This window comes from Jaculus jaculus, chromosome 16 (assembly GCF_020740685.1).
Source record: "Jaculus jaculus isolate mJacJac1 chromosome 16, mJacJac1.mat.Y.cur, whole genome shotgun sequence".
In the NCBI taxonomy this organism is placed as follows: domain Eukaryota; kingdom Metazoa; phylum Chordata; class Mammalia; order Rodentia; family Dipodidae; genus Jaculus; species Jaculus jaculus.
In genome coordinates this window covers 4,446,327-4,458,222 of record NC_059117.1, presented here as the reverse complement: position 1 = coordinate 4,458,222, position 11,896 = coordinate 4,446,327, and the positions used below count along the sequence as shown (strand labels likewise).

Here is an 11,896-nt window from a genome sequence, read left to right as displayed (position 1 = left end):
GTGAAAAACTCAAGTCCAAAGAGAGTTCTGTTCTTGCATTGGCTGGAAAGGGAGAGGGGAGAATGGAGAGAATCTCCTTCAAAGAGAAATTTCCCAGGAAAAACTGTGGACAGATGGATGGACGGACATACACAGACACACACACACACACACACACAGACATGGAAATCAAAAGCAAAGTATGGGAGCCCAAGCTAAAAGTTTCCCTTCACCATCACACTTACACGGTGGGGGTGGAGGTCAGAAAAGACTGAGGAATAGGACACTGAAGGATGCAGAAAGGTTAAAGAAACATCACGTATGTAGCAGAACATCCATATACCAGGCAGGAAAGCACACAGGCAAACAAAAATTCTTCCCCCACCGGAGCTTACCAAAGCAAGGACCAGGAGAGTAAAAAGGGATCAAGAGGGTTAGACAAGTACCAGGCCCATTTGTGAATTAAACATCCAATTGGGATGAGCCTTGTCATCAGATGCCCATGTGTGAAGTAGAGATGATTGGTTGGTGGACTCTAAAGGCTGACTTAGGAAGGGGCAGCCCAGAGGTGTGCTAGGCTGAGGAAACAGGAGGAAGCACTGTGGCTGAGGGGCTGTTGCTCACAGCCATCTTGGCTGAGAGTGGACCAGATACAAGTTCTAGTCTTACCAAGCCATGCAAGGTGGCATCCATGTTCTCCTTTGTCTCTGGCTGACTGCCTATAAGAAAGCTACCTGTTTTTTGTTTCTCCTTCAATAGGAAGGGGGCAAACCTAGCCCACAGCAGTCCAAGCTGGTGTGGAAGTGGCTTGAAAGGCCTGGAGTCCAGGGTAGAAAGTTTTGCTCAAGGACGAAGACAAGGCTTGCCTGCAGAGTGAGAGGCTGGAATGTGGTGTCTCTAGGCTCACCAGGAGCCCTGAGACTTGAGCCCTTACATGTCTGTGAGAAATGAAAAACTTCTATGTACAATGTGGCTTCTCTAGGCTCATCAGCAGCCCTAAGACTTGAGCCCTCACGTGCCTGTAAGAAATTAAAAACTTCTATGTGCAAGGCTTGAGAAGCAGCAGGTTTGTCATTACTGAAGAATGAAAATGAAATTGATGCTGAGACTAGAAATCCAAATTTATTATTCTCACCATTGGAATTCATGTGAGAGGTTAGTAAGACAACATAAAATTCCCAAGCCTCAGTTGGATACATCCTTTTATATTACATTTCCAGAATAACATGGAATTCTCACAAGAACTGTTATCCCCACCAAAGATGAGCCCTAACAACACCTTATAAACCATACAGGAAAGCATCATGCTGGCATGGTAGGAAGAAACAACAAGTCCAGCCAATGGAAGAACTGGCACTCTCAACTTGTAATCAGAAATTTGGGAGAGTTGAGCTTTGAAAACAATAATGAAAATAAGTCATAGGGCCAGAATGGTGTCTCATTAGTGTGGTTTGAATGTAAAATGTCTCCCATAGACAGGCTCATGTGTTTGAACAATGGGACACTGCTTGGGAAGGTTGAGGAGCCAATAGGAAGTGGAGCCTTCCTGGAGGAAATGGGCCTTGGATGTTTATAGTAGGCGTCACTTCCTGTTACTGCTCTGCCTCCTGACTATGAACACAATGTGTCCAGCTCCTGTGGTGGACAGCACTCCTGGAACTATAAGCCCAAACCAACGCTTTCCTTCCTTAAGCTGCTTCTTGTCAGGTATTTACTTGGTTAAAACAATGAGTAAAGTAACTAATATGACTAATACGGAACAGGCTGACTTAAAAAAAAAAAAAAAAAACACTTCACATTTTACGTGAGAAAATCATGTTTGTTTAAATGAAACTGCAGTGGTTGATGTGAAACCCAGGTCAGAAGCTTTCCAAGAGAGGTTCATTAAGTTAGAAACTTTATGAAAAGAATCCAAATGTACAAAATGCATAAAGGGGGCGTGATGAGTGCGTATTTAACTCATGGGTGTACTCACTTGAAGCGCTGAAGTGAGCAGAGTTCAGGAGCTCTACATTTAACTGAGTGAGAGGGCAGATAAAAAAATTTTAAAAATTGACGTTGGCTTTGTTGAGTGTTATACTCTGGTTGGGTATTTAGTTTTGGTTTTTAAAATAAGTATACAGGATAACAGGTCTCATTATGACATTTTCATACATACTTGGTCCCCTATCCCGCGGCTCCTCTTCCTCCCTGACTTGCCTCGTCTCTTCCCCACCTCATCTCTCTCCTAAGACCTTTCATTCTACTCTCCCGGTCTCCTTTGTATTTTCATGAGTTGTACGCCCCACATATATGCAGGTATGTAAGATTAAAATATCAGACCTGTGTATGAGAGAAAGCGTGCGGTATTGTCTTCTGCGTCTGGGGCACTTTGCTTAATGTACCACTTCCAGTTCCATCTGTTTTCCTGGATGTCATGCTTTTAACTTTCCTGCATGGCAAAATGAGATTTCTTCTTACCTCACACAAAATGGCTAACATGGAGAACAAAAACGACAACAAATACCGGAGAGGAGGTGGACAAAGGAAATCCCTTATCTGCTACTGGTGGCGGTAGAAATTGATATAGACACTGTGGAAATCACTACGAAGGCATCTCAGAAAGCTAAAAACTGAAGTGCATATGAAAAGGTGAGGGGGCTCTCACCCTTGTCAGGAATGCCTTTGTTTTGCCTATGGATCTCTGAGACCTCACCTGAGATGATTCCTCTGAGCTGACTCATGGTGGTACCTAGACACTTACTTTTGATGACATGACTCTGGAAGGGGCTAGTCATGTCAGAACGACTACCTGTAAAATTTGAAAATTAGGTTTGATCTACATGACATCAGAAGGAAAGGGGACTAGAGACACTTCAATCATTAGACCGGTGACTCACTCCATCTGCAGTGTGTAGTGAAGGTCCCACAAAATCTGGGGCTCCCAAGCGCAAGTGAAACTCCGTGTTGCCGCTACTTGCTTGTTGTCACACGTAGAAAGATAATGGTCACGTGACGATGCACGTTTCATATCACGAACCTTCCCACACCTTGCAGGGCAGAGAATGCCATCTTGTGTTTTCTGGGCTGATCTTTTCTTTCTGAATGCAATGACTGGACATTTATTTATTTACAGTGTCGTACACATACGTCATTGTTCTTTGCCTATACTTTGCCCCTGTGATCATCTTCCATTCTTCCCCCTCCTCCTGCTGATCTTTCTCACCCAATAGTTTTTGCTGAAGGGAATTTGTATGCTGGAACTCAGCAGGAGTCCTAGCCTCAAGGACAAGTAATTTATACCCACAAAATTAAGGGGCTTGAATTCCGAAAGGGAAACCAGTGGCTGCCCATTCTCAATCAGACCCTAATGAACATGTTGGCTCTTATGTGCCACGTGGGCTAAGATGGAGAGGATAGCTAAAGGGAATCCAGATGCCAGAACTTAGGTGTTCTGGTGCCAATCAAGATGCCACATCCTGTGCCCTGTGTGGGATGAAAGCAAGAGGACTTCTTAAGAGAATCCAGCACAAAAGCTGTTATTTATTGAGAAGGAAGCATACAAAGAAAATGCAGTCTAGATGAGATCAACCATATCATATGCCTTATCTTATTACATGTTAGACTGCCACAAATGTTTATATAAATGAAGTAAGCCAGTTTCATGCAAAACTTTGTTTTAGTTTGATTTAGGGCCTTCAAAAATATTTATCAAGCACTTGTAGGTGTCTTTGTTGAATTGATGTACAAAGACTTAAAGACAAGTGCAAAAACAAATTTTCTTTGGCAACCCAGAGCTCATTGTTATGTATGAGTTTTGATATGTGTAAGATGGAATAGTGATGTAAGAAACAAATAATAATAACAATATTGATCATTGTTTAAGAAATTAAAATTCAATCAAACATTCATTTCTGGCTCAATCGCCATGTTTCAGTTATGGATACTTATAACATGTAAAATATGGTTCTGAAATATGAATAACAAATTAATTCAGTATCCATAATAGTAAAAATATAGTTATAAGTATTAACATAAATTAATTCAATATACCTAACAGTATGTACAGAATACATATCGTTTAAAATGATGTGCTATTTTTAAACTATGATATAACCATACATTTATATATTTTATTTTTAGTTGGAAGATATTTTTTGCCATTTTAAAATACAATCTGAGCTGGGTATGGTGGCGCATGCCTTTAATTCCAACACTAGAGAGGCAGAGGTAGAAGGATCACTGTGAGTTTAAGGCCACCCTGAGACTACATAGGGAATTCCAGGCAGCCTGAGCTGGAGTGAGACCTTACCTTGAAAAACAAAAATATAAAAACAAAAACAGGAAAAAAAAAATAAAAAGAAAATACAATCTGCTTTAGTTACTTCTCATGTCCCCAATCCTTCTGCCCTCCAGGTCTCTTATTCCATCCCCAATACCCTCCTTCTTCTGCTTACATACCACACATGTCCTTTCATCCGCCCTTATCCTTCTTCCAGCCCATTTCTTTATGCTCACTCGTGGTTACCATTATAGTTTTATGGGGTTCACCCACATATGCCCCAATATAAATACACACACACACACACACACACACACACACACACACACACACGTACTTATATATATTATAAGCTAGTATCCACATACTAGAGAGAACATGTGTTTTTTTTTTTTTTTTTCTGAGTTTGAGTCACTTAATAGAATTCTTTCCACGTCTATCCATTTCCTGCAAATCTAAAACTTTCATTCTTCCATACTGCTGAGTAGAACTATGGTGTGCATATAGGCCACCTTTTCATGACCTGCTCATCTGTCAGTGGACATGTAAGCCAAATCCAGTTCTTAGCTATTGAAAACGAAGCAGCAATGAGTGTGGCTGTGCAAGTATCTCTGTGGCAGAGTGTGGGTTCCTTATGGTGCATGCTCAGATGTGGTGTGGCTGATGCATGTGCAAGTTGTATTTCTAGTTTGTTGAGATACTTTTAGATAGATTTCCACAATGGCTGTGTTACTTCACACTATAACCAGCGCTAGTAAGAGTTCCTACTTCTCTACCCTCTTACTGGCATTTGTTGCAGGGATTTTGATGGTAGCCATTGTGACCAGGTTAAGCTGGCATCTCAAAGCGGTTGTAATTTGCTTTTTCTGGTGGTTATGGATATTGAACACCCTTTAAAGTGTTTAATGACCATTTGCATTACTTCTTCTGTGAACTGTCCATTTTATTAGCCTGCTTGGTTATTGTCAGTTGTAATTTTTTAGTGTTTAATTTTTGTGATTCTTTGTGAATTACAGTTATTAGTCCCCTGTGTGAAGTCTGGAGAGGCTTTCTCCCAGCTTGCATTCATTCACTTTGCTGATAGTATCTTTTTCTATGCAAAAACACTTTAATGTCATTTAGTCCAATTCATGAATTCTTGGGCTATTTCCTGTGCTATCTGGAGTTATGCCTATGTGTATAGTCTGCATCTTTTCATTGCTGAGTCAGGCCATTTGTGTTAAGGGTCATTATCGGAGAGGCTTGCCATTCCTTTGTATTGTGTCAACTGATGTTCTGATTGGCTGGATTGCTTCTCCTTTATATTTCTACATCATTCCTATGCAATGGTGACATGTCTGTCATGGTGGAAACCAACTGCCCTCTAATTGGACTGGAGGCCTGCTCCATGGGAGGGAATATATCCCTAATGCTGAAAACTTAAAACAGGGCTAGTCATGAGCCCTAGGGGTGTAACGCTTCCTGCTGTCTGGCTAAATATATATACTATGTTTATCAAACTGCCCACTAAGCACTTCCCTTAATGTTCATACCCTTATATTTATGCTACTTTCACTTTTGGTAGAGAATCTTCTCTTTTCAGATGGCAGTGACCTTGGGAAGACTCAGAAGGCATCATGGAAGCTGGAAAGAAGTGACAGAGTGCTCAGCTGTATCACACCTTCCAAGGCTCAGGGTGCATTGTGGAAGAGGTGGCAGAAAGAATGTAAGAGCCAAAGGAAGGGTAGGACACCTTACAATGTGCTCTCCCCAGACACAAAATGGCCTGGATAACCATGATCTCACAGTGCCTGACACTACCTACACAAGACCATCATAACAGGAGGAAAAGATCATGACATCAAAATAAAAGAGAGACTGATTGAGAGAAGGAGGGAATATGATGGAGAATGGAGTTTCAAAGGGGAAAGTGGGGGAAGGGAGGGCATTACCATGGGATATTTTTTACAATCATGGGAGTTGTTAAAGAAGAAGAAGCCTAAATAGATTGCAAGGGCTACCCATTAAGCAGGAGTGGTGTCAAAATGTGTGACTCCTAACAGCGGGCACAAATACATTGTGATTAAATTCTCTACTTTAGGTTTTAAATGGATCTATATGAATTAACTTTTCTACTCTAATCTCTATGGCTGACCTTGGAAGAAAACATGAGAAAAATTGTGGGCTTTGTTTTGCATAATTATTAGTATAATTTGAACTGTCCAAGAGGATTTTCAATAACTACAGACAACTTAAAGCAGAATTGTTGCATGTGAATATTTGATGTCCTAAAGTTTTTTTTTCCATCAAAAAATTAAGAATGTATTTGTTTGAACATCATAAACATAGAGTTGACATATGAGATCACTGTGAGTTAATAAGAGCCTAAAATTAATAATCTGGAATGTGAACACCTGGAAATAAAAATTTTCTAAAACCAAAGTAGTAAAGCTTTTTTTTTTTTTTTTTTTTTTTTTTTTTGGTTTTTTGAGGTAGGGTCTCACTCTAGCCCAGGCTGACCTGGAATTCACTATGTAGTCTCAGGGTGGCCTCGAACTCACGGTGATCCTCCTACCTCTGCCTCCCAAGTGCTGGGATTAAAGGCATGTGCCACCACGCCCAGCTGTAGTAAAGCTTTTTAATTTTAATTTTTCTATAGGTCTCCCTTTCATATAATTTAAGATATATTTAGACTTCCCTAAGTCAGAATTTACATTGAAGAAATTAATTGTTTCTTTATAAAAGTGATATTTTGGTTAAAGGGCAAAAAAAAAAAAAAATCCAGAGAAAATTCATTTTTCTCTCTTAGAGCCTGGTTAATGGAAGAGCAACAGCAACCTGACTGATTAGTCAGTGCTCATGCCACTGTTTTTCTCATAGGTCCTGAGAACTGGTTTAGGGCATCTGAAGATGTAAGTCAAACCCATGTAATTGTCCTGCATCTTGCTCAACTCAATGTGGGAGAGAGAGAGAGAGTAGACTCAAACAATGTAGCAAAATTAGTAAAATGAAATAATAGTTCATCTCATTGTTTTCTTGACCAACGATTCTCAAACTTTAATGCACACATAACACCTGGAGAAGGATCTTGCTAAAATGTAAATTATGATGCAATAGGTTTGGGTGGGAGTCGAGATTCTGGTCTTAACAAGCTCACAGGTAAAGCACACATTGCAGTTTGAGACCCACCCATTGAATAGCGCTACAGTTTGCACCTTACTGTACTCCCTGAAGGCTCTTATGTCCGAGGTTTAGTCTGCTACGCATGACATTTTGCGGAAGTGTGGGAAACTTTAAAGGTACGGTCTTGCTAGTGGGAAAATGTCATTGAGGACATGCACTTAAAGTGGATACTAGGACACTGAACTTTTTCTGTTTCTCTTTTATTGCTTCATGGCAACCATGAGGTGAATATCCCACCTCTGCTACATGCTCCCACTGTGATGTTCAGAGCTGCAAGGACCCAAAGGCAATGAGGCCACATGACTCCAGGCTTAAAACCTCTGAACACATAAATCCAAGTAGACCTTTCCTCCTTGTTATATTTATTCTTTTTTAAATGAAGCTTTTAAAAATATTTATTTATTTATTTGACAGAGAAAGAGGGAGAGAGACAGAGAGAGAGAATGAGCATGCCAGGGCTTCCAGCCACTGCAAATAAACTCCAGATGCTTATGACTCCTTGTGCATTTGGTTAACATGGGTCCTGGTGAATCGAACCTGGGTCCATTGGCTTTGCAGACAAACACCTTAACCACTAAGCCATCCCTCCAGCCCATTGTTTTATTTATTCTTTAATCCTGTAGAGATAGAACCAAGGATAATGTAGATCTTAGCCAAATACTCCATCACTGAGTTACATCCCTAGTCCTAAGCCTTTCCTCCTTATAAGTTGATTATCTTGGTTATTTTAGCATGGTAACAGAAAACTGATCAATTCAGGAACACAAAGAATTTTAAATTCTCTCTCTTTTTTTTTAAATGTATCTACCCATTTTGGGAGACAGAGGAAGATAGAGAGAGAATGGACATGCCAGGGCATCCACTACTGCAAACGAACTCCAGATGCATGTGCCCCTTGTGTATCTGGCTTATGTGGGTACTGGGGAATCAAAATTGGGTCCTTAGCCTTAGCAGAAAAATGCCTTAACTGATAAACCATCCCTCCAGCCTTTAACTTCTCTTTGTGTTTCTTGCTATTCCTTAACAGATGAACCATCCAACCAGACTCTCTTTCTTGCTCTTCTTTATACAGATACTTAGCCAGCCACTAGGACCTCTTTGATGAAGACCTGGGAATAAAAAGTAATTTGAGCTAAATATGCATGATTTATTAGCCAGTGTGGTAAAGTCTTAGTGAGAGGTAATTACAAACTGGAGGATGTTGTGTATTAGTAACATTTCTTGTTGCTGTGACCAAGTACATGACAAGAAGCAACTTATGGTAGTAAGGAGTTACTTTGGCTCCTTCTTTGAGGGAAATTTCTTACGGCTGGGAAGGCATGGTGTCAAGATCATGAGGTTAATTTCTCCCATTTCAGCTGACCAGCTGTAGAAGGGGACAGGAAGGAGGGTCAGTTTATAAACCCCAGATCTCGTCGGCAGTAAGCCCCTTTCTCCACCTAAGCCCCGTTTCCTCAAGGTTCTACACTTTCGTAGCACAGCACGACCAGCTGGGGACCAAGTGAGTAAATGCATGAACCTGTGGGTCACTCTTATGTAACTCATAGCATTATGCTTGTGAAATAAGGTGGTCACAGAAAAACAATAATTATATGTTCTAATTTCTGTATGGAAAAAAGTTAATTTCATAGAAATAGAAACTAGGGGATGATACAAGTAGGGGGAGGGGAGAGCAAGGTTAGGGGTGGGTAGTACAATGACAGGAGGGTAATGTTACTGCTCTATAGCACAGTAGGTTGACTAAACCAGGATTTATCACATTTTTCAAAATAACTGGAAGAGCACAGAAACCTCTAACACGTAGAGTCTATGAACACTTGAGGCATTGGTTCTGGAATTCCTCTTACTGGATCACAATGGTGATGAAATTCCTCTGACAAGATCACTGCGATGCTGCAGCTCCTGTCAGTGGATCACTGCGATGCTGCAGCTCCTGTCAGTGGATCACTGCGATGCTGGAGCTCCTGTCAGTGGATCACTGCGATGCTGGAGCTCTCTCAGTGGATCACTGTGATGCTGGAGCTCTCTCAGTGGACCACTGTGATGATGGAGCTCTCTCAGTGGATCACTGTGATGCTGGAGCTCTCTCAGTGGATCACTGTGATGCTGCAGCTCCTGTCAGTGGATCACTGTGATGCTGGAGCTCCTTTCAGTGGATCACTGCGATGCTGGAGCTCCTCTCAGTGGATCACTGCGATGCTGGAGCTCCTCTCAGTGGATCACTGCGATTCTGGAGCTCCTCTCAGTGGATCACTGTGATGCTGGAGCTCTCTCAGTGGATCACTGCGATGCTGGAGTTCCTCTCCCTGGATCACTGTGGTGCTGGAATTCCTTTCACTGGATTACTATGGTGCTGGGGTTCCTCTCAGTGGATCACTGCACATTGTACACAGGAATTGCAAATTTTCGCTATATCCCATACATATTTACACATTGTATATGTCCATTCAGTGGTTGGAATGAGGTCTAAGTTGCCCCTTTTCTAACAGGCTGCCAAGTTCTATTGAATCTGCTAGTCCATCATCAAACTGAGTAGTTATGCTCTCCAGACATCCCAATTTACAAAATTCTTCCTCTTTCCTTTTCTTTTATCTTTGTTGCACTGTATTTAGAAAGAAGCAATGTTTGACTTTCCTTAAGGTGGGATAATTGCTGAGTGTGGGAGAGGGAAGGGAGGGGTGGGATATAGAGGGTGATTGTGAAGAAGTAGGGAGCTAGAATGTCTTTGATTTAAGCTCTTTCCAATGTGGACTCATTTCCTCACTGTTTTGTGATGCTTGTCCCTGTCCTGTGGCCCCAGAGCCCAAAGGTGTCCATGCTACTCATCACTCCAATGCACACATAGCCATAGAGAACATGGAGAGGAGTCGCTTCAGCCCAGGAATTTCCTATGTGAATAGAATGGCCTTTTTTCCTTTTCTCTTTGAGTGAGAAGTCAGCAGGATTTTCATGATCTCTCCCTTCTGTCCAGCTCAACCTTCTGTTGGCACATGTTGTTTGGGGATGAATGTCCACAGGCCCCACTCCAGACAACTCTTCATCTCCTAGACTGGCAGTAGTAACTGAGTGCAGTTTTCCATATGACCCTAGGCTTTGCTCCCTCTCAATTTATCTACTGCATCGTGCTCTGTGACCTCACTCCACCATCTTTGTCCACTGCTGACTGTTGAAGGCAAGCCATAGGGAGCAAGCCCTTACTGTGCTGAGGCATATCACCCATTTCCATTGTCATGACACCCAGATTGTCTTCAGTTTTTGTGCTGAACACACCTGGAGGCTTTCCTATTTCCTTCTGAAATCACATTGCACAAGTAAGAAAGTCGAGAAACATCTCGCATCCTTACCAGCCAGTTGAAACTGCCCCGATGATGGGCCCTAGTAACCACACAGACAGCTAGCTAACAGTTGCTGGGAGCTTTCCCCACCTCCCCTTCTCTTGTGCCCATGAGGCATGGAGTTGCAAGCTGATTGCTTCATCTGACCCAATCATTCCTGGAAACCTGCTTCCAAAGAAGTCAATGACAAAATTCCCCTGGAAGGGGATGTGGAGGGAGAGTGGACTGAGAAGTCTGATTGGTCTGGAAGCTCTTTCAGGGAGCTACCCAAGGGGGCTTGCTGCAGTGTGTGCGTGTGTGTGTGTGTGTGTGTGTGTGTGTGTGTGTGTATGTGTTTGTGTGTGTGCATGCATATGTAAAGCGTTTAATCCAGAGCCATGCATGTTAGTTAAACAGTTCCACATACCTAGCCTTGCAACCATTTGGGGCCAGGGGCTGGGGGACTCAAGGTAGGATCTCATACTAGCCCAGGCTGTCCTGGAATTCACTATGGAGTCTCAGGCTGGCCTTGAACTCACAGCGATCCTCCTACCTCTGCCTCTGTAGCACTTGGATTAAAGGCGTGCACCACCACAGCTGGTGCAACTAGTTTATAACCTCTTTCATTAGCTTTCTATAAATATTTATGCAACTAACTTCTTAAAATAAGACGAACATAAATAGAGGGGAAATGCAGATGTATCCCAATTCCTCATTAAAAACATTTTGGGCATGAACATTTCAAGGATTGATTTTACATATAAGATCTCAGCTGATGTTAGATAAAACACAAAGCCCAATTTTAGTAGAAAGTGTTGTGTTAAGCACGTACTCATCATTCATACACACACACACACACACAAACACACACCCACACACACACACACAATATTAAATGACAGACATCCTTCATTAGTCCTGATCTTTTTCAACTTATATCCATGAGAGTTTTTTCCTGACCCCATACAGGAGAGGAAAATTAGTATTTTCACAAATTAGGTAAGCCTTTAATTTTTCCAAAGGGAGTGAAGAAAATTCTTAGAGGTGTAATTAGTGGTGGGTCAGAGTACCATGCCAGCTAATCTAACAGCAGTGTGTGACATGAACTATGGAATTATGTGGGGAGGGAGAGAAGCCTAGCCAGTGATCTGGGAGGAAGAGACAACTTGCCCCCTGCCCT

At 41.8% G+C, this 11,896-nt stretch overlaps 1 non-coding gene across 1 annotated transcript; it reads left to right on the top strand.

Moving 5' to 3' along the window:
- Window positions 1–3,672: 3,672 nt before the first annotated feature.
- LOC123455448 lies at window positions 3,673–3,799 on the top strand. The gene has a single exon (XR_006633920.1). It is a non-coding gene; the product is annotated as a small nucleolar RNA SNORA40 (small nucleolar RNA).
- The last annotated feature ends 8,097 nt before the right edge of the window (window positions 3,800–11,896 follow it).